The 21,698-nt window shown below is 40.9% G+C and overlaps 1 protein-coding gene across 1 annotated transcript in view; it reads right to left on the bottom strand.

Moving 5' to 3' along the window:
• LOC124157487 overlaps nt 1-21,335 on the bottom strand; it is a 58,572-nt gene extending 37,237 nt beyond the window's left edge. Inside the window, exon 1 of the mRNA XM_046532223.1 lies at nt 20,962-21,335. The gene's annotated coding sequence lies outside the window, so the exon portion shown is untranslated. The remainder of the gene's footprint in view (nt 1-20,961) is intronic.
• Between the last annotated feature and the right edge of the window lie 363 nt (nt 21,336-21,698).

Below are 21,698 nucleotides of genomic sequence, written 5' to 3' on the forward strand. Positions count from 1 at the left end.
TTTCCTGTCGGGGTCCACAATGACCTGCATTACATCGGTGGGGAGGCAAACCACGCAAGATCTCACGCAAGTTATCATCGTTAGCCATGTTTCGGCCAGAAACAAGGGTTGGGCCCCATCAAAATCTGGACATTGACCGTGGAAAACGGAAATTAACGGCGCTTCGAGGCGGTTTCACCAGCGCGCTTGGGGGTACGGCCGCGGCGCTCCGTCGGCGTCTGTCCGAATTTGCATTATTTAATGGCACCACCCGTGGAAGGATGATGACCGGATGGTTTCGACGTCGCGGAGCAACGAGCATGCATCACGACCCGCATCATACCCGACGCTCCCCGAGAGGGAGTCCCGCTCGACTCCGGGACAAATAAACAAACGAGGTCGCCCATTGAGAATAATTTTTTCCACCCTTTATCACTTTATTTTTTGACCGCTTTTCCTCTCTCTTATCGCGTCGACAGAGAAAAAAAAGGGAGGAGTTGCCCGAGTGAGTCAGTAGAGAGAAAAGAATGAACGAGAGAGAGAGGAAGTATATATTTTTTTAAGAGGAGTGCCCACGTGACTTGGCACTGCGTGATGAATTATAAACAAACATGCCGACCCTTCCTCGGTCTCCACTCCGCTTTACCCTCGTATAAACTCCGACTAAAACCCGCGTGTCCTTCCCCGACTAGGGTCCCCCCCTTACCCTGACACCCTAAAAAAAATAAAAAATAAACCCTTCCCCCCCTTCCCCAGGCCCCTATTTTTTTCATTGTCTCATCTCCTCCTCCCTTCTCCTTTTATGCACCTCGCCCACCCCGGGCGTATCCGGCGCCGTCCGCTCCGCGGCGCCACCGTCGCGCTCTCACGACCCTGGCATCGATCGGTGGGCTTCTCTCCCATTTTGCCCCCCCCCTCCACCCTTCCCTCCCCTCCCTCGCAAATACTCCTCCTCCCGCGCTCCACGGCCCACCCTTAATAAAAAAAATTCCCCTACCCTCTCCTCCCCGAACCCCTGCCCACGTATCCTAGTCTCCCACCTTACGCATCCCCATCCGATAGTCTCTCTCTCCCTTTATAAATACATGCGGATCTATTTACCCACCCGAGGGAGGATCAACACAGGGCAGAAGCTTCGGATGATCTTTCATTAAGTCGGGTTTTCCATATTCTGGGAATAGTTTTATCCAAGCATTTTCTGTTGGCAGAATGACTATTCTTGATGAAAGCAAAAGTTCTTGATTCGACAGTAACAGGGTAGATTTATCTGGCTTCGAATCAAGGATTCACTTTAGTTTATATTGGGTAGTCTTCAGCAGTTTAAACATTTTAGAGGACCAAAAAAATATTCTATGAAGTAAATCCTGAAGCAGGGTGATTTTTTCGCATGATACGTAAAACTGAAGAAAATTCATTTTTTTAGGCTCACGTGTCTACGCCCAGCACCGCAAAATTTAAAACCTTTATCAAATTTATCACCTTCTTGGCATTCCCTGAGACCCACATCTTACTGTTTTCCTCTTTTCAAGTATATTCATCCGAAGTAAATGCTCAGAGGTGGACAAGTTTCATTAATGATGAGACTCTCTGTGTTTTGATACCACCTAACAGTGCCCACGATGTTTACACGCTCGCGTACCAGGTCACACACTTAATGGTGGGGAACCTCAATGAAAGTTGGAATAATGAACGCGCAGACTTGTTTTCGCTCCACCCGTGTTTTGATTGCCACCCGCCGATAGGTGCATTGTTCTTATGCATGCGTAACGGTGCGCTCGCTCATATATATTTCCTCACCGGAACCCTTCCTGGAGTTCCACCTGAAGCCCAACTCCACGCTCCAGCTTACCCGCACCGTGTATCTCCTGCGTGGCACGCCAATTCGATACCTGTTGACCAGCCTCTCGTCGTGCTCAGAGCCCAACACTTCCCCACCTGTCCTGACCCCCTTCCCTACAGCGTGTGGACCCACCTATCCCCTCCCTTTCCCCCCTGAGGAGACTCTCAACCCTTCCCTCTCCCCCTCCACCCACTGCCATACACCTCACGTCACGTCGTCCCCCCGGCTCCTGGCCTCCAGCATCCGATTGAATTCCGCCTCCGCGAACCATTTCCAGGCTCGCCCGCCCTCCCTCCCTCCCTCCCCACTCCCCTTAATCTCCCGGACATCTCCCGACCCGCTCCCCGCGGACTCCCTGCCGATCGCACGCACCCAAACACACCGCACCTCGCCGCCAATCCCGTCCTGAGGCATGGGTCGAAAATAAATAAATGAATTGGTCCAATTTTGCGACCAAGGATTTATTGTTGGCCACATGGAGAGAGAGAAAGCCTCCAACCTCACGTTATTCCATTACGAAGACAAATATTTTCAACTTCTAAAGGACGGTATGGGATGGTATTTGGAGGAGGCAACTGACAGCTAAGGTCATTTGGGAATTTGGTCATGCGGGAAGGGTAAGGTAGGAAGGGTGGAGAGAAACCTGGCATCGGCGTTAGACTGCTCTTGAGGAAAGGTGGTGCTCTTGAGGCTCAAGAGGGCCAGGGGTTAGAGAGAGACAGGGAGAGAGTATCCACGTTATTCGATTACGAAGGCGAATGATTTCAACTTTTAAGGAATGGTATTTGGAGGAGGCGACCGATATGTAAGGTCATTTGGACCATGTGGGAAGGGTAAGGGAGGAAGGGTACAGAGAAGCCCGTCGTCGGCGTTAGCCTGTTCTTAAAGAAAGGTGCCAAGGAGGTATTGGCTTAACGTCCCATCCTACGGACAAAGTGTTACACTTTAATTTTCCTCAACACAACATCAAAGTAAGGATTAGTCGACTTTTGAAAAATCCCACCTCCGGCAAATATTGGCATGGTATCATCGAATTAAAACAGCGTAAATTGCTTCATTCATTGAATAAAAATACACTATAATGACACTATAGAAAATTTGAGCGACATTTTGCGATTTTTTCACTGTTACTTCCATAGAGCTGGAAGGAAAGCTAAAACATCCGTTCGTACATTCCGTAGCTTAGATTCACATTTCAAACGCAATATTTTGCAGCGTTGTCAAAAAAATGTAACAGATGACCAATAGTTTCTGTTACTTTTCGGCCGTTTAGCTAACCGCCGAGGAGGACGTAGAAAATGTAATGTCACTCCCTCTTGACCGGCCGTATTTGTCTTCTTTGCGAAGCATTCTTTGTTTAAAACTTGAACTATCGTCTTGAAAATTCCAGGTTATATTGAATGAACTCAGGAACATATTTTCCGAAACAACGAGCATAAAAATGACACATTTTGGAAATTATTGATATAAAATTTTTAAACATGCCATACAGGCATGACTGGTGTCAACTGTATATCCCCAGAAAATGTATAAATGATAGCATAGTAATTATCAAACAATTCATGTTTCACCAATTAGCATGTTCAAGATGGAGTGATACGTTCTCCGAACCAGAGAAATTTCCGGCGTTTGTAACAATATATTTCACTGTCATCGAGTTCATATTTTTTCTTACGATACGGATACAGAATATAAGAAATAGTCACTATATTATTAATCTAAGATATTCATTAAACTCATTATTTTCTAAGATGTCTTATTAAATCATCCCCATGTACCTGGAGTTTTCCTGTCCATAGCTCAGCCAATTTTGCCGATTCCAAATTCAATTCCGTACCAAAACTTATCCTCATCCCGAAGTCTAAAAACTTTTAATTGGCAATATATCCGACGGCCGTCACTTTCTTTCCCTTAATAATCGTGGAGCTAGGCGTCTCCAAGACGCGACATTTTCTGCAAATTCCTTCCTCAAAGTTAACCACACAAAGTCTGATAGCATGAAATGCCTCAGTCAATGGTTGAGAATAAAATAATTGCATTATTCCATTTTTCGGGCAATTAGTTGCTTGCAGTTCACCGAGAGATAGTGCCTAAGTTTATGTCAATCCATTGCCATGAAGAATGTTTCCTCGTGATTTACGGTGAAATAAAAAAATATGCATAAAAATTTTGAAATTTTAGCGTTTTTGGCTTACTGTCCCCTTGACGACCGTCAGTATTGTATATGTAGTTTGACATCTCTTCTATCGATGCAGTTGGCGACACCCGTGAATCTTTAAATTTATCCACCTGAGTTTTTGAATTTATTGGATTTGCCAGGCATACCATCGCTCCGTTTACAACAAGGTTGGATCTCCATTTAAATATGCTCCGTAAATTTAACCCACCACGGTTGTGAAATGGCACACGATTAGTCTTTAAAAAATTGATTAAGAACGCTGTCGAACATTATGAATGGGAAGTTCTAAGGAAAACATGTATTACTACCACAAATCTCTATTTCCAATTAGATTGGCATTCGCAATGACAGTCAATAAGTCTCTAGGCCAAAAGATGTCTGTTTGCGGCTTAGATTTGGGTACACCGAGTTTTTCACACGGACAATTATACGTGGAATACTACTGCGTGTGTAAACCATCCAGTTTGTTTGTGTTGGCTAAAAATGGATTCATTAAAAAATATCGTAGACTCCATTGCACTAAGAGACTGATAATGTTTATTTTTTTAATTCTCATTATTTGTTTAAGAGATTTAATTTGAAATTTACTTATTATAATAATAAAAGTACAATGGATTCAAAAAATAAGTGTTTGGTGTTTTTTTTTTTTTTACAGGTCGTCATCTGTCACAGCGCTTCATTCCTCTTTGAGTCATATACCACATCCCCACACACAATAAGTCATTTTTAATTTGACAACCAAAATATTCCCTAGAAATAATTTATATGGTAAAATAGCGTTTGCAAGGTCATCTAGTGATAATATGTACATCATACGAGACAAATCTTCCCGTCCACTTGACCTTAGGTGATTAGGTAATGTGGTGATTTTCATCAAACCATAATACCAAGCAATTCCCAAATTCAACTCAGCACCAACCACCTCCTCGTACAAGGTTCAAATAACTAAATACCTCTATCCATTTTTCGACCCATGAATTGATATTTGAGTGTCTGAAGGGAGTCCCTGAACCTAGATTAATCCATTTCGAAGACTTTTATCCGAGACATCTCCACGGCCCTCCATTCATCGAGCTTCGAGTATATTCCCCGACACGATTACGCTAAGAACACTCTCTATCTCCATTCCTCCGCGTACCCATTGAAGATTCCCATTTTCTGAGATGCCGCTTTCTATGTTTCCCGTGTACCTGGAGAGTTCTCCAGACCAATCTCAAATACCACTCCCCGCAAATACATTATTCACCCTTTGGCCGAAATGAGAAATGCACTAATCCAATTTCAGCCCGACGCATTGATCGCTGGGTAGCTGGAGAGAGTCCTTTACTCTAGATTAATCCGTTATAAAAGTAATACTCTCAACTAGTCACCAGAAAAGTGCTCACCGCCTATCGTTTGGTCTTCATCGGGCTCAGTGTATTTTCCACGACGCGACAATAGTGGGAGCACTTAAGTTTCTTCCTTCCTATGCACGAGCAATAGGATTCCCCTTTTCTGAGATGTCTGATTCAACTATCCTGATGAGAATTCCCTACCCGAGCTGAATCCATACTAGCAATCCCAGTTCTATTCCGAACAAATCCTACCTTTATCCCTTGATCGAAAAAAATTGATATATACCATTACCCGCCCCACGAATCGATTTCTGGGTACCTGGAGGGAATCCTCAATCGAATACCAATCCATTACAAAGATATTCGCTGATAAATTTTTACCGGAAAATCTCCACCGTCCATCAAAAAGACTCCTCAATTCAATCACCTCCATCTTTGCACCTACTCCCAATCACGGGAAGATATTAAATCTTCTGCTTCCTCCTTATCCCGAATAACCTACGGATACTCCTACTTTGTGATTGATTGATTCACGAGTACATGACTCCCAACTATTCCAACTCAATTCATCTAGGCAATTCAAAAAAATTTCACTAAATTAAAGTTTCATTTTCAATTCCCCATCCTCATCACTGTGTCCAGCAAAATGTGGTGGAAGGCAATCAATTGAGTGAAAATTAGTACCTGTCAACAAAAACTTTATAATGATCAAGGTAAAACAATACGTACCAGCTATTAAGCCATCTTCAGGTACAAATACAAAAAATTATTTTACTCATTCCATGGTCAAAAAATATGTTGTTATATTATTTGCAAGACAAAGCAATTGTTAGGTTTCTGGAGAGGTACCCAAACGCCAGATTAATCAATTACCTACGAAGATGTAAAACCAAACCAGTACATGGCATTTGTAGAAGGCGACCGACAGCTGAGGGGTAGAAGGAAGTAGTTTACTTTTTACATAGAAATTAAATGGATAATATTCTCCCATTCCACCATTCACCAGATCATTCAAGAAGTAGCCGCGTACTAGTCACCAGCAGAGCTTTACGGAACACCCGCCTGATGATTTTTAATTTATTGATAAATGCTTTTTTCCGATGAGAAATTTCCTCCGCGTCGCCGAAGAGGACTCTCATACGCTCTGATGTTTTTTCAGTGATCTTCATGTACCTTGGGAGTTTATAACTCAACCCATCACTCTACCACCAGATTAATTCATCAAGTAAATTTCAAATGCGCAAACCACTGTTTCTGCTTTCTCCGTATCTATCCGGTAATAAAATTTAATTTATCCTTTCGTCGTCCAACGATTTTTTTCGTGCCTGGAGAGTTTTATCTGCGGATATATGTTTGTGAAATCGTTCCATGATTTGAATTTGCAAAATCAAATTTAATTATTCTACGAAATAAAAAATATAATTTGAAGTGGCTAGAATTTCCAAGATATACGGGTAAAAAAATATTTTTCCGATGAAGTTTCACCATTGAATTAGCTCCGCACTTTCTTCAATGCATTTTAAACATCATAAGGACGTCCGCCCGCTCAAAGTATTTCCTTTTCTGAGATTCCAGATTCGCAGTAATCATTTGCCTAGACAGTCCGCCACGCACTCTACGATAAAAACAGAATGTTGGTTTTATAAGTGAGGGCAGAACTCACAACATAATTCCTAATCTAAATAGTTGGTTAGTGCCTTCCAAACCCAGTCCCTTACTACCTTTTTTGCCCATCGTCTATGTAATATTTGAACCTTTTTTTTTTGTTATCAATCTCCAATTTTCCAAAACCTTAAGGACACTTCACAAGTACCTCCAATCAACACATTTTATTTAATTATTTACGGCTAGAGTGACATTTGCTTTGAAAAAAATAATTTTAGCCTGACCGGGACCAGAGCCAGGATCTCACTTTTGCGGGTGTAGTGAGCTACCAGTTACAGCACAAAGCCCTGACTGCCAACCGTGAGATCTGGGTTCGAAAGCCGACAAAGCCAAATGATTTTTTTACATCAAATTTCTTTTTTGGAGTAAATAACTTAGCAGCCATGCGCGTGACTACGTAAAAAGTCACTAGTAACATGTATTGCCTAGGAGCACAATGAATATTACAAGAAATTGGTAGGTGTTTATAGTTACCTCAAAATTATGAAGCATCTTCCTATCAAGCTATTCATCCATCCCTCTATCAGAACCTCTAGAGATTCTAGTAATTTCTTGCTTCTCTTTCTGAGGAGGATCCAGGACCGAGTCTAGGGTTCGTAAAGAGGTTTTATATGTACTAATTAGCGAAATTACTTAGTGGGAGCGAGGTATGGTAAAAAAATTATAAATTTTCCGTATTAAGGGGGCATTTGTACCCAATCCCCATGGATTAGTCACTATCTAATCCCATTTAAAATCCTTGCAAAATAATACATTCAACGTTGCGCACAAATTCTAATTAAGTTATCAGCCAAGAAATATTCATGTGCGAAGCGGACCTTTCGGATTGTGGTCAAAATAAGGCGTCAAATTAACTTCCAAACGCTTCGATCTTTATGCTATATCATTCAAAGATAATTACAGAGAAAAACTTTAAATTATTATGCAAATCAACCGATAATTAATGCCGTTCATAAATAAACTTTCCTGCAAATTACTAGGTTTAATAATTCAATATACAATGAGAGCAACGGCAAATATAAAAAATTCTTCTACATCGTAGAACAGGTTTTTAGTTAAAATAATTGCACATTAAAAAATCAGGTTGATTTTAGTTTCTGTCAACATTTTTAACATTACTGCATGTTCTTACTAGACACAATACCTTGATAATGATTTAATTATTGGGTGAAACATAGGAAAATATTATTGGGTTTTCATTTTAACAACCTATCAAAAAATTCTATTCCTACCTCAGAATTTTCTCCAAACACCTCAGATACCTTTTTTTCAAACACAGATTCCTATTAACCTTCCAACCAACAATATCGCTCCTCGCCTTAGAATTCCTCTTTCATATTCCTCGGATACACATCTCATGTGCCATATTTTCGACGCATCCAACATTCCGAAAGTTGAACCCAAGTTATTTCTATTGGATTTTTATCCAAATTTTGGCCCCTTTGCAGGGAAAAATGAAAAAAAGAAAGAAACGAGGAAAAGAAGGAAACTGAATTAAATTAAACGATACCGCGGAGAACGAATAAAAATTTTATATCGAGGAGGAAGGAAAAATGGATTCCATTCGGAGTTTTCATGATGATGGATGTCTCTCCAAACGTTGATTCGAGCACTGAATGAGTGCTTTAAAAATATATTCACACATAAATACGTAATAGAGATCAAATGAATAAGTATAATTCAAATCTTGGTTAAGGTTTCTGCGGTCTATGACTACACAGAAAAAAATTTCATCGGATCAACCCTGTAATGGTATTACGAAACACGGACGTTTCACTAATATAGGTAGTTGCTATCTCTTTAACTTCATGCCAGAGTTGGTACCTACAATTTTCAGAGGGCTCGGTGTGGTAACCATCAACAAATGATGCACATCTAACCGTTTCGGCATGCAGCGTCATTCCATAAGAAGAGGGGACTTGCAGAGGTCCCAATTTAGGGCTTTCGGATAAGACATCAGTGTCACCACAAAAGAATTTAACTTATTCATGATTATTATTGAGTTCCACATTTAAAGGGTTAGATCGATTAAAAAAAATCATTTATTTACGCTATGCCTTTAAGATATAAATATTTTCATTTCCAGGACTAGGAATTAATATTTTCTTCCAAAATCCACTTCATAATATGCTTGCATGTTTGCATTCCAAGCAGGTTTACTTTGATATTGAAAAAAATCAACAAACCTCCATAGACCAATTAAAATCCATTACACGCGGTATGGTATGCGTAAATAGAATATATGAAGTGGTTCTTGATAAAATAGTTAATTATAAAAATATACTGAAGCTGGAAACGATTGATATTTCGAAACTTATTCCTAACATTTCTCATAATTAACTTAACTATACTAGATATCAAAACAAAATATCAAAATAAAAGCCGAAAAAGTATATATTGAATACATGTTATAGCCGTATATTAAAATGAAATGATTGTACTTTATATAAAATGAATGTAGCACGTAATTACATATACGAGATATAGCTCGTATAGCTCGCAGCACGTAGGAAAGTCACACAAGACGCCGTCACAATTTAATTAAAATATTCATTCCTCAAAACTTAAGTCAGAAATGACATTAATTTGGCCCTACGGTACAGATTATAGCAGGTTTATCTATTTCGCGGTGAATTTCTGTTACGGAAAACTTACTTATTCTGAGGAAAGACTTTTGCTTTGCATTCTCCAACTCTAAGGATTAAGTCATGTTTATAATTCTCTGCGTATTTAATAGTTTGTTTGTGCAAAATTGACTTTTTCCTGTTTCACTGTCATCAAGTCGACGACAGTGAACAGGAAAGTGGTTTAAGAAATTACTTACGAACAATAGATTTTTTTTAAACAGATACTATGCCATGACGAAAATTAGACGCGATGCAGTCATTAGGACTATCGAGCGACTATTCTTGACGTCAACTTCGATTTCATTGCATAGGGAAGAATTGTCAGTTTTTTGAGACGGTTTCCGGCTTTACCAGATTATTTCCAGTCCTTAATCACGTTGACGTACGAACTGCGAGATTTGGCATTTGACTTAAATCAAGACACGGAAGCGACTGAAAGCGAGTCAGAGGAGCGCCTTGAACGCCACTATCATTAAATCAATCCAATCGCGAATCAAGGAATCGCCTGCAACAACCATCTATCACTCAGCGAATCTACCGACAATTAGTATTCCTACTTTTGATGGAAATTTGGCCAATATTAAGGAATTTTATGATGTATCTACGCGTCCAATTGATTCAAATAAAATATTATCTGAAGTTGAAAAGTATACCTAATTACCTTTTGTCAAGCTTAAAGGGTCAAGCGTTGGCTTTGATTCCTAGAATACCCATTATTTCAGAAATCACATAATTGCATGGAAGATATTAGTTCAGCAATAACAAAAAAATACGTTGCTCGCTTATCATTCTTTATAGAAATCATTCAGTATTCGAATCAATAATGATTTGTTGATTCTTTGCTGATTGTTTTCGATATTTTAAATGTAAACGCTTTAAATGAGATGACAATTCCAAATATATCCTAGCTTATTATTTCCTATATCGCATCAGCTCTAGAAAAATGTGAGAAAATGCCGTTTGAAATTGAAAATCATAGGGTTGGTTTTCCCTCTGCGCGTCTATTGGAATTTGGGCGTAGGTGCGTCCATATTTTATGGACATCAGGGTGCAAGCAAATTAAGTTTGATATCACCAGAAATTCATCTGTGGCTAAAACGGCGACTCAAAAAAAAACTCATCAATTGCTACGTCTCAACCTGAACATGAAAACAGGATTAAATTCCAGCTTGTTGTGACACAACATAGACTTTATCAACATAGATAACCTGGAGTTAAATGTTTCATGCTATGGTTTTATAGACTTTACCAATTCCCCAAATTTAAATCATTGAATGTCAGTCAACGTAAGGACTTTATCAAACCTGGAGACATTGGTTCTAACTGCCTAGCAAGTGTTTATAAATCACTAGAATGTAAGTCTTAGTACAGATGCAGGTATTGCTCCTGTAGGCAAGGGCGTACCCAGGATTAAACTAGGGGGAGGGGGGGGGGACAAGCCATGGTTGCTCAAGTGGTAGGTAAGATTTAAGCATGGAAAAGGTGGATGAAACCAACATTTTAAGGAAAATGTAACAGTTATTTATTAGTTTTTAAAATTATTTGCTATAAAAAAATTAATTTTCCTTAAAGACATTGGCAATTTTTGCTTCTAGGGGAAGGGGGCAGCTGCCCTCTCCTGCCCATCGCTAGGTACGTCCATGCTTGTAGGCATCATTCACAACATGCGTAAAGGGGAATCCTTAAAAAGGTTTAAAGTCGAATTCCGAAGATGGCAACCAAATACCGACGCATTCAAGTACCAACGTGACTTCGAAGAAAATCTGAGGAAGCTCTCTCTTTCAAATCTACTAATCCTGTAGTGAGCTCAATGCCTTGTGCGGCGGAGTCTAAATTCAAAGCTTACCTCTGTTCTGTTAGGCCCTGTTGCGGCATTAGTTAAGACATATTATGAAAACGGCCCTTTAAGAATGATTATTGATCTCTCATCGCACGATAGCTTTGTAACAATCGAGTGCCAAAAGAGATTAGGGTTGTTTCCAAAAAAGATGAGCCTCAATTGTGTAGGCTTAACATGAGGTACTCCTGTGCGCAAAATAATAGGTGTTACTTAAAAGTTACTGAGGCAGGCGAAATATAGTGGAATGACATCCCGATTAATCAACAAGAGAGATGGCCATTTTACACATATTTATTTAAGCACGACGCGTTTCGACCGTCAGGTCATTCTCAAGTACAGTAAGAAGTTGTTACCATCGGGAGCTGTATTTACACAGTTCGTATGAGCTGGTGGGGAACTTTGAGGAGGGGGGAGAGGTGCGTCATTTGGTAGTGTACTTCTGTATTGTACTTTCCCCCCTTCTTCCTCAACCTTCCCCAACCGCTCATACGAACTACATAAATACAACTCCTGATGTTAAAAAATTCTAATTATACTTGAGAATGACTTGACAGTAGAAACGCGTTGCGCTTTGTTAACTAAATTTGTGGAAAATTCACATCCCTTCCACTCATCAATAGGTGTTATTTTATTTATAATGAAGGCAAAAAATAGTGACCAGGAAATACAGGTGTCTGCTTTCGTCATTCCCAAAATAATATCTCTAAAGACTTAGTGAAGAAATTTCGGGATCGCCACCGGGTCAGAAACTGCATAACTGCCGACGTTTCGATGCCCGACTTGGCCATCGTCCTCAGCCCTGGAAAGCACGAAATATTTCTTCATCTCTAAATACTCTTCTACGAAGGGAACTATTCTTTCGATGATAGTGAAATCATTCGATCCACTGGGTTGGACATCGACAGCAGTTTCTTGGGCCAAATCTGTGATGTAGGAATTATAGAAACTTAACATTGGTTGTGGTGACACTATTCCACCTCAACTGTAGAAACTTTGGAACGATTTTGTTTGCAGCTCCCTTCCCTGTCGGAGGTCCAAATTAAAAGGTTCGTGTCTAAATTTTTATCAGGTGACATAATTGGGGAGTATCATGTCTCTAAAGTCTTCGATGAATTGGAAAAAGGCTATTCCGCTGTTGTTTATATTCGTAATGGGAAAATCGACACGCACGGCCATGTCTCTTAACTTTTGGCAAAAACATGGGTAGCGCCCATCAAAACCGTCAATTCTAAGGCTGGAACTACTTGGTGCTGTATTGCTAGCAAAATTAATTGAATTTGTTCTTTAAAAATTTCTAAACTTATTACTATATCCTCTGTTTATTCCTGGAGTGAATAATCCATGATAAAATCTAAGATGAAAACACCTCAGCATTTACTTAAATATTTGTGTGCCAGAGATTACCAACTATTAATGATTGTATGGTTGAAATAAAATGGAATTATGTATCTAAAAATGCAACACCGCAGATTTTGTTAATAGTGGCGTGCTACCATCGCAACTAATAGCACATGATTTGCGGTGGATTTATCCCTAATGGTTATTTTATCCTCGTGAGTAATGGAAAGAAGTAAATACTTTTATGAATATCGAGCATGGCCAAGTGACTGAACTAAATCCTCAAAGTCTGTTTCAATGTTTCATATCACCATATAATTAGAAGTATCTTTGGTGGGTATTCTTCTATACCAAGGCTACAAAGAGTAACTGCTTATTGCTAAAGATGCCCACCGCAAACGGAAACAAGCTCCAACATGCAAATTGAGTGTAACACAAATGTTTTTTCCAGCCTTTATATCAACTCACCAACCTGTCTGTTTGTTTGTCTGGTACAAATCTTGTAACTCAAATTTGACTCACTTCCTGTGAAGCAAAAACGCTGAAATTTTGCACACTTCTTCATTTCCGATGACAATACATGAAAATATAACTTTTTCTCTCCAACCCCCCTTTAACCACCCCCCAGTCAACCTATAGCCCCCCAAAACTTTTAGTCACTATAGTCACTTTTGGTTTTTCGGGGTCACTGAGTTTTTTTGCTTTGTGTCATATATAAACGTTGCTCATCCCCTGTAATCTAAATATAAAGGCTGGTTTTAAAAAAAAAAATTTATAAGAGCCTATTCTATGAACGGGACATCAAACAATTAAAAAGAGATTTGCCTTGTTCTCCCACTTTTCTGAGATTAGCTCCGTTCATCGATGCCCACGGTTGTATCAGGGTAGACGACAGATTAAAGAATATATTTTTGACGACATAAAGAAGCATCCATTGTTGCTTGCATAAGTCTCTACATTGACTAATTTCATAAGTTATTACGCTAGGTCATCATGCAGAAACAACCACTTTAGTGAATTTGCTTTCCCAAAATTACAGGATCGTATCCTCCAAACAAACTTCCCGGACGGACATTTTTAAAGTCCTCGTGTGTATAAAATTACGAGCGACACCTTCGTTCCTTAATGTGTGACCTTCCATCTCCATGAGAATGACTCAGTCGTCCATTTTATTGCATGGGTGTAGACTTTGGGGGTCTATTCTATGTCAAAGGGCCCACTAGAAAAAACGTGAAAATTTCTAAAGACTACTTGCTATTATTAGTTTGCTTAGCCACTAAAGCATGCTACATTGAAGTCGTGTCCAACTTATCTACCGATGCTTTTTTAGCCGCTCTTGATACATTTATTTCGTGACGTAGATAATCCTCTCACGTGTATTCTGACTGGAACTACTTTCAAGGGAACCAGCCGATACCTCATGGAGGTAAGCAAACAACTTCACGATTTTTTTCCTAAATGACAATATTTCTGATGTACTCGTACGCAAACGCATTCATTGGCATTTATATCCTCTGGCTGCTCTACATTTTGTGGGTTTGTGGGAGGCCTACGTGAAAACTGCAACGAAAATTTTGCTCAGAATAAATGGGGAACGTTAAATGACTTCTGAAGAGCCGACAACAGTGTTTGCCCAAGTTGAAGCCAAACTCAACTCCCGGCCTCTTACCGCACTATCGAATAATCCAAATAAGCTGGAAGCTTTGACAACAGAACATTTTTGATAGGTTCGCCGCTTCTTAGCAAGCCAGAGTCAGACATAAAATAAATAAACTGCAGTAGATTATCTCAATGGCAACTGGTGAGACAAAGAACTCAACATTTCTAGCTGAGGTACTCCGAGGAGATTTGCACTCATTACAGATGCGATCAAATTGGTTCAAAGCCGCATTTAAACGTTTGAGATTTAGTTCAAATTCGAAGGGACAAGTTCCTTTCCAAGCAATGGAGATTGAAGAGAGTCATTAAAACATTTCCCGGTCGGGACGGTCGTGTCAGAGCAGTAAATATTCGCTATATACAGCCATTTTAACCTGTCACGCCATTGGTAAGGCTACCAATTCACTTCTACAAGATAGCGTAGAATATGTTTTTCTTTATTTAATTTGATTATCGTCTTAGTTAGCTTGTGTAGTTCTATATACCGATTCCGAGGGCGTCCTACCCATCTTCAAAAGTCTTTGATTACCACCTCCCTCCAAAATGAAGATTAGATGTAATCCATCCTTTACCTTTATTTCTTCTAACTAATCCTATTTTTCTAACACCTTGAGCGCCCAAAAGAGCAATTATTATTATTAATATTATTTGCCCTCGGAATCGGTATATAGAACCACCCAAGCTAACTAACTGGAAGACGTTAATAAAATAAAATAAAGAAAAAAAAATATCCTACGCTATCTAGTAGGAGTGAATTTGTAGCTTTACCAAAAATTGTTACTATTGTTTAAATGAAATTGTTAAGTCTTTCAGAGATAAGTATTAGTATGTTTCCTTCATGATTAAATTTAAGTTAAAATTTGAAACTCAAATTTGGTGGGCGGTTATGTTCCGTAATCGCTTCAATCGTGTGTTTTTTCGCCATGGCCACAAGAGGACAATGTATACCTCACCACATAGTGGTACTTAACAGTTATTATTTTTTTTGTGAGTGCACGTCATTCATAGTACCTTTGACAGTTCCGAACTGAAATCCGAGCACACAGCACGTAAGAAGATCAGTAAAGGCGCTCTCACCTCACCTGTATTCCTTTGGCCATAGTATTATACAGTACACTCATTACAACTTTCGTAATTTAATGAAAAACAATCACTCCCCTAAATTAAATCAAATCCAAGGCGAGATGAGAAAACATTAGTGAATAGCTGTTACCATGCCTTCCTTGGCCAATTTTCCCTTCCACTTTTCGTTGACAGTTTTTCATCATTCCTGGTGATGTGGCCCATCAAGTAGTCCCGTCTCCTTCACAAGGTTTTCATAAGACACCTCTTTCCTCAAATACTACTCAGCGCTTCCTCACTACTTATTTGGTCAATTCATTTGATTCCCCATATTTTCCTGTTTTTATATGCGCACTTACAAATATTTTTTTTTTCTGAAAAGGTGCGGAAGTACAAAAGGAATTCATCGTTCTCTTGTATGTAAATACGTGCTTACATGAGTTAAAAATACGCAAAAGTATGTACATGAAAGTGACATAGGAGGGTGACTTGAAAAAAAGAGTCGAACCATTTTATCCCTCTCACATTCCTGCACTTAAATACGCAGAGTACGAATGAGCACTTACGGGTGACTCTATACTTAAAGGTACGAACTCATTTCCTTAAATAAATGTATACAACCCATGATTAAAGCACAAATGGTAATATCCATCAAAATAGTGTGGACATTACCATTTGTGCTTTAATCATGGATATATCGTTATTCCACAAAATTAAGCCGGAAACGATTTTATACGTTTATAAATGTATATAATATTAACTTGCTTACAATTTCTTTCGAAAATCTGAGAAAGTATAAAAATTATTCACCAGTCTCCTGCATCTATAAGCTTAATTCAATTTTTTTTTTCAAAAGGATGCTTACGCTCAAGGAGGAGCAATATTGAGGGGCGGAATAAAATAAATTTTGGCGCCATTCGAAGACACTCGGGAATCCACGAAATAGAATCGATTTCCGGCCCCCTAAAGGGGGTCGTCGCGTAGACTACTCTCCCTCACCCACCCTTTTCCCAAAATTCCTTTCCATCCCCAGCCCCGAAAAAGGGTTCCACGGTCACCCTCCCTTCTCCCTTCCCCCCGTCCAAGCCGGTCCCTCCGTTTGAGTACGGATGAGGCCAGGAGGACTTATGGGAGAGGAGCGAAGGAGATGGAGGGAGGGAGGGAGGAAAAGGGTTGGCAGAAATGTCACGGGGGAAGGGCACGCCGCCCGCCGCGGCGGTTTGGTTTGGGCGGAAAAAACCCTTTTCCCCAAAGGCACGCGGACGAGCCTGACGAATGAATAACGGATACGCCGGCCAAATGTTTACATCTCGATACCGAATCGATAAGACAATGACAAACGAGGGATAATATTTAAGGCAAACAGAAGGGAAATTTATTTGATCGTAACAAATTTAGTGGCCATGCATATCGTTGTCGATCGATCGCTACGCGTTGAGTGTAAAAAGTCGCACATCTAAAAGACAATTCTCATTGGAGCGAGGACACTCGGAAACATTGCGATACTAAATTGTAAGGGAAATGGTAAAAGGGGAAGAGTATTTAACGGGACTAAAAGGGAAATTAATGTGATCTGAACAGATTTGCAGTCCTTAGGTATCGATACTATCGTTATGCATCGAGGTGAATTTCCGAACACCCCATAGTTCTCACGAAGGTTAGATAAGCCATCTAAGATTTAAAAGAGAAATCCAGAAAAAATTATACCACATCACTTCATGCATCAGAATTCTAAATTTATGAACCTTTTGTTAGTTATAATTTTATACTCTATCTCATCGTTATACAAAATGGCTTATCAACAACATAACCATGACTCTTCTCATACTCAGAGAAGGGCCATTTTGGTTCAAAGAAGGGAATTTAGAAATATTAATACCATATCACTCCATATTTAAGTTTGTAAGTCAAAACAAATTTGGATATTCTTCGTTAAAACTTTCACGGGTACTCGCCATGTTAAACAAAAACTTTGACGCGGCGAAATAGCCCAAAAGTTTTATTTAATAAAACTTGGATATTTTATTCCTTTAGGTCGTTATATAACGAAAGTTAAAAGGTAAATACCCTAAAGGTAAGGAGACAAAGAGCGAAATACCTTTACCTAAGATCTCAAACCAAACCTGAATTCTTAGGGCAACCTATGGTTTCAGAGAGATTTAGCTAAATTTATGCCATATCATGCGATAAAGGTCGCGCGTAATACTACTACCATGGGCTCTGATCATTTCAGTTAATATTATTCAAGTAAGGTAATTACAGAAGGACTTTAGGAGGATATGAAAATAATTTATTCTAACTAAGCTCTTCGTTTGCTACCATGCTCATATTCCCACAAAAACTGTTTTACTTAAAGCTATATGTCCCACCCATGCCCATATTCCAAAATTTAGCCTTTCGTTTCATCCTTTTAATTCGAAAGAGATGGCAAAACTGTAATGTACGCCGAGTTACACCACAATCGCGACTGTTGAAACGTCCTCTTGTCGTGCTTGAACGTGGGATAAGGTGAAGCAAAACAAAGCGCTTTAGAAAAGGATTTTGGGATTGGAGTGCCCTTTGTTGGTCCCCATTGGAGATTAGGACAGAAAGGGCAGCGGAGCACGTTTTCTGCGGCTTGACATTTACCCCCCGCCATACATCAAACACCGCATCACTCCGCGGGAGAGCCATTAATGAAATGTCCCCACGAGATGACAACGTCGCAATATCCCCATGACAACCCACACCCCGTTATTGATACACGCCCAGGCTTCATCCAATCAGCACCTAGCTTACTTCATTCCCCACAACAGGGGGAGTAAAATCCGCTGGAAGGCAACGACTGTCTCGACAATCGCTGCTCATTATAAGGCGCCTTCAGTCCCGTGTACTCGTCACCAACTGGAGCACTTATTGATGACTCGATTTCCGCCATCAAGTCGTATTTCATGAATGGAGAAAAAAAAACATTTCTCTCCCAAATGAAAGCATTACATATCTGCAGGAAGCTTTATCCGCACCTATTTCTGCGGAATCTTTTCAACTGCAAAGTTACCTTCCGGGTGTTATTAAGGCTTAGAAGTTGAGTGAAAATCTCAGTCACATCCAGCGTGGTGTGGGTCATAAAATACTACCAATTCATTTCCCCAGAAGGGAATTTGAAAAGTAGTCACCACTATATGATCTGACTTGTTCATCGAATGGGCACTGGAATTTCTTCTCCACTCACTCAGTGATTCAACCTGATGTTTTTTTTATGGGAGAGTGTACAGTTCATCCCAGACTTCGACACAGGGGGGTGAAAATTGAGCATTCAGGTTAGGGGGAGGGTTAGTTTCTTGCCGAGGGCCTCCTCGCACTTTTAAATAGGGGTGTGCAAAGGCTTCGCCCAGGATTCGAGCCCGGAATCATTCAGTCAGCAGCCAAGTGCTTTGCCCGATACGCTACCGCATCAACCATAATTTTAAACCTTGAGGATACTTACGCATCAACACTTTGGAACAAGGGCAATCCGACTCTTAACGAATTTCTGCTCACAGCAGAGGAAAATCCTTCGACTTCATCCTATAATCGCCCTCATCGACTTCTACAAGCATAGCTAGGGATCGTCGATGATAATAGGGGTGCGAATTTAAGTTATATTTTAGCCAACACTTAATTGGAATTTTAATAACAGTAGGAGATTTTAAGAAATTTGGAAATCCATTTTAAATCCTAAAAATATATTTGGCGGTTCATAAAAGACTATTCGTTTGTGTAACCAGGAGGTACAATAAAATTTTCAGCTCCATTACTCTTTTGATTTATTTCATATTTGCTAACTATCTCGCTACTGTCGGTTTAAGTTAGATGATTGTGACTTTATCAGGGTCTTGCAAGTGACTTCTCGCAGAAGGTTACAAATTCGTAAGCTTCTGCTAAGTTTAACTGCAATTTTGGCTATTATCTCCAGGGCAAACAACTTACAACCTGAAATGGGTAGGGAAGCAATCTTTTTGACAATCTTTATGATATAGCAAATAATCCGTATCCCAGAAAATTTCACCAATAGTAAGTTCTTCGCAAGTACAGAACCCAATCCTTTCAATAAAAATATAAAATAAGAAAACTGTGGCTTAGCAAAGATGGAGCTGTACCTACTCTCATGCATTCAAACCAACCCTCAGGTTGAAGCATTGACAGTGAGAGAGGGGGGAAACTCTCCACACCTGTAATCAACCAACCATGACCTAAGACATGATAAGAAACAAATTTCGCTCTCCTAACTACTAATAGGAATTTTTGTTTCAAGACTTAGCCGAGACTAGATACTCTTTTATCAACCATTTCCGGGAATCTAATTCAGTCTCCTAACAACGTTCCCAGCAGGATGAACTAAATGGTGAGACGCTATGGTTTAACAACCAGCAGCAATACGGAAATGGTTTGCACTAGTAAAACAAGTAACGCGAATTATAAAATTTCTCTCAATACCAACAAGAAATTTAACATCACGTGACGCAGATCTAGGTTCACTAATACTTCCAGCGGCGAGAGGTCCAAGGGACTAACTTCCCGGAATGGAAGAGATATAAAAAAAAGGAACAGCCATCATTGGTCGAACCATCAATTGCCGCCGCAGGGAACAACTTCACTTCCTTCCCACTCCACCACCGCGCCAACTTCCCCCGCCCCAAAACAAACGAACGCGATTCCACTCTCCCCCACCCACTACAACCCATTACGCATGGCACCGGGGGTAGGAGACGAACCCAACGTGGGGACCGCGATCGCCGAAAGAGAGAATGTTACCCACACTCCCCCACTCCCGTCTCCCCCCCACACGGAAACCTGAAGACAACACCCCTCGCGTGCAAATAAGAACCCCCCAAGACGCCGAGAGAGCATGCGGGAGGCAAGGGAGCTGATCGGTATGGACCATTAGCATCTCTTAAGCATGGGTTTGGACACCACTACTAAAAGGAAACTTTTTATTACTCAAGCACAGCACAACGTCCGTCGAAAGTGCAGTCAACTATTAACCACTTTCTACAATATCTAGTTTTAGGTTTCTCAATAACCGGAGATATTACAATCACCAATTTACAATCTCTTCGTTCACTCATTGATCGAATATACCCAGAACTTTCATGAAAAATCAGCGAAAGGAAAAGGCAGAAACATCACGTATATAATTTCCAGTACTTATTAATATTCGGATAGCGCTGACATCGTATTTCTTCCCTCATTTACCACATAATAACTTTCCCTCACCGTCGCACCATTCGATGATCCCCTGGAGGCCAACTCTTCATCCTCACGATCATAAAAACCCTCATACTCATTCAGGGGTTAGGTAAAAGAGGGGAATTTTTAGTCTCAAAGACATCTATCGTATTTTATAAAGACATCTATACTCTGCGACCACCTCAGGTGACCACCCAATCAAGCGAGAGCACGACACCCGGACAACTCACCACTTGGCTGCGTCCTCGGCGCGGTCCTCGACAGAGCGTCAGCCGACCCCGGCCGTGGGGCTACCCCGGCACAGGGGGACCGCCAACGCTGCGCCGCCGACGGGGGCTTGGGTTGTCCGCGAGGGAGGAAACTGGGAAAGAGCGGGGAGCGGTCGGCAGCGGGAGCGGCTCACTTCCTTCCTAAAACGCACACACTCGCGCCCGGGGAGCGGAGTTCACTCTCTCCCACACACTCGATCTCCTCTCTCTCTTGCGGCTCCTTTGGCGACGGAGCGCAGAGTGCGCCGTCTCTACCCGGCAACGCTGTGCGGCGCCCCGCTACGTCGTGGTGGAAACACGGAGTCGGCGTGGTGGACACAGCGAGTCGCCGGAGAAGCGCGGAGGCGTTGCTGCGGGGTGGGGTGCAGGGTTGGCGAAAGGGGGGGAGGAAATAGGGGGACCCAGGTGGCGCTCCAGGGGCAGCTGCCGCCGCCCTGCTGAATCTGCGAGGAGAGGGGAAGGGAAATAGGGGATGGGTGGGGCAGGATAGGGGCGGGATGATAGGGGAGGGGGATGCTTGAGGTCGCGAGAGAGAGCGTAGGGGAGGAAGAGAGGAGAGCCTAGGATACCAAAGGGATAGGGATGGCAGGGGTAGGGGAGCGTGGAGGTGAACGTGGGGATGGCGAGCATAGTAAAACAGGGAGTGGGTTGGGTTTGATGGTGGAGGGCTGAGGATAGAATCTTGGCAGGGAAGGGAG

The sequence above is a fragment of the Ischnura elegans genome, chromosome 4 (genome assembly GCF_921293095.1).
Source record: "Ischnura elegans chromosome 4, ioIscEleg1.1, whole genome shotgun sequence".
Classification (NCBI taxonomy): domain Eukaryota; kingdom Metazoa; phylum Arthropoda; class Insecta; order Odonata; family Coenagrionidae; genus Ischnura; species Ischnura elegans.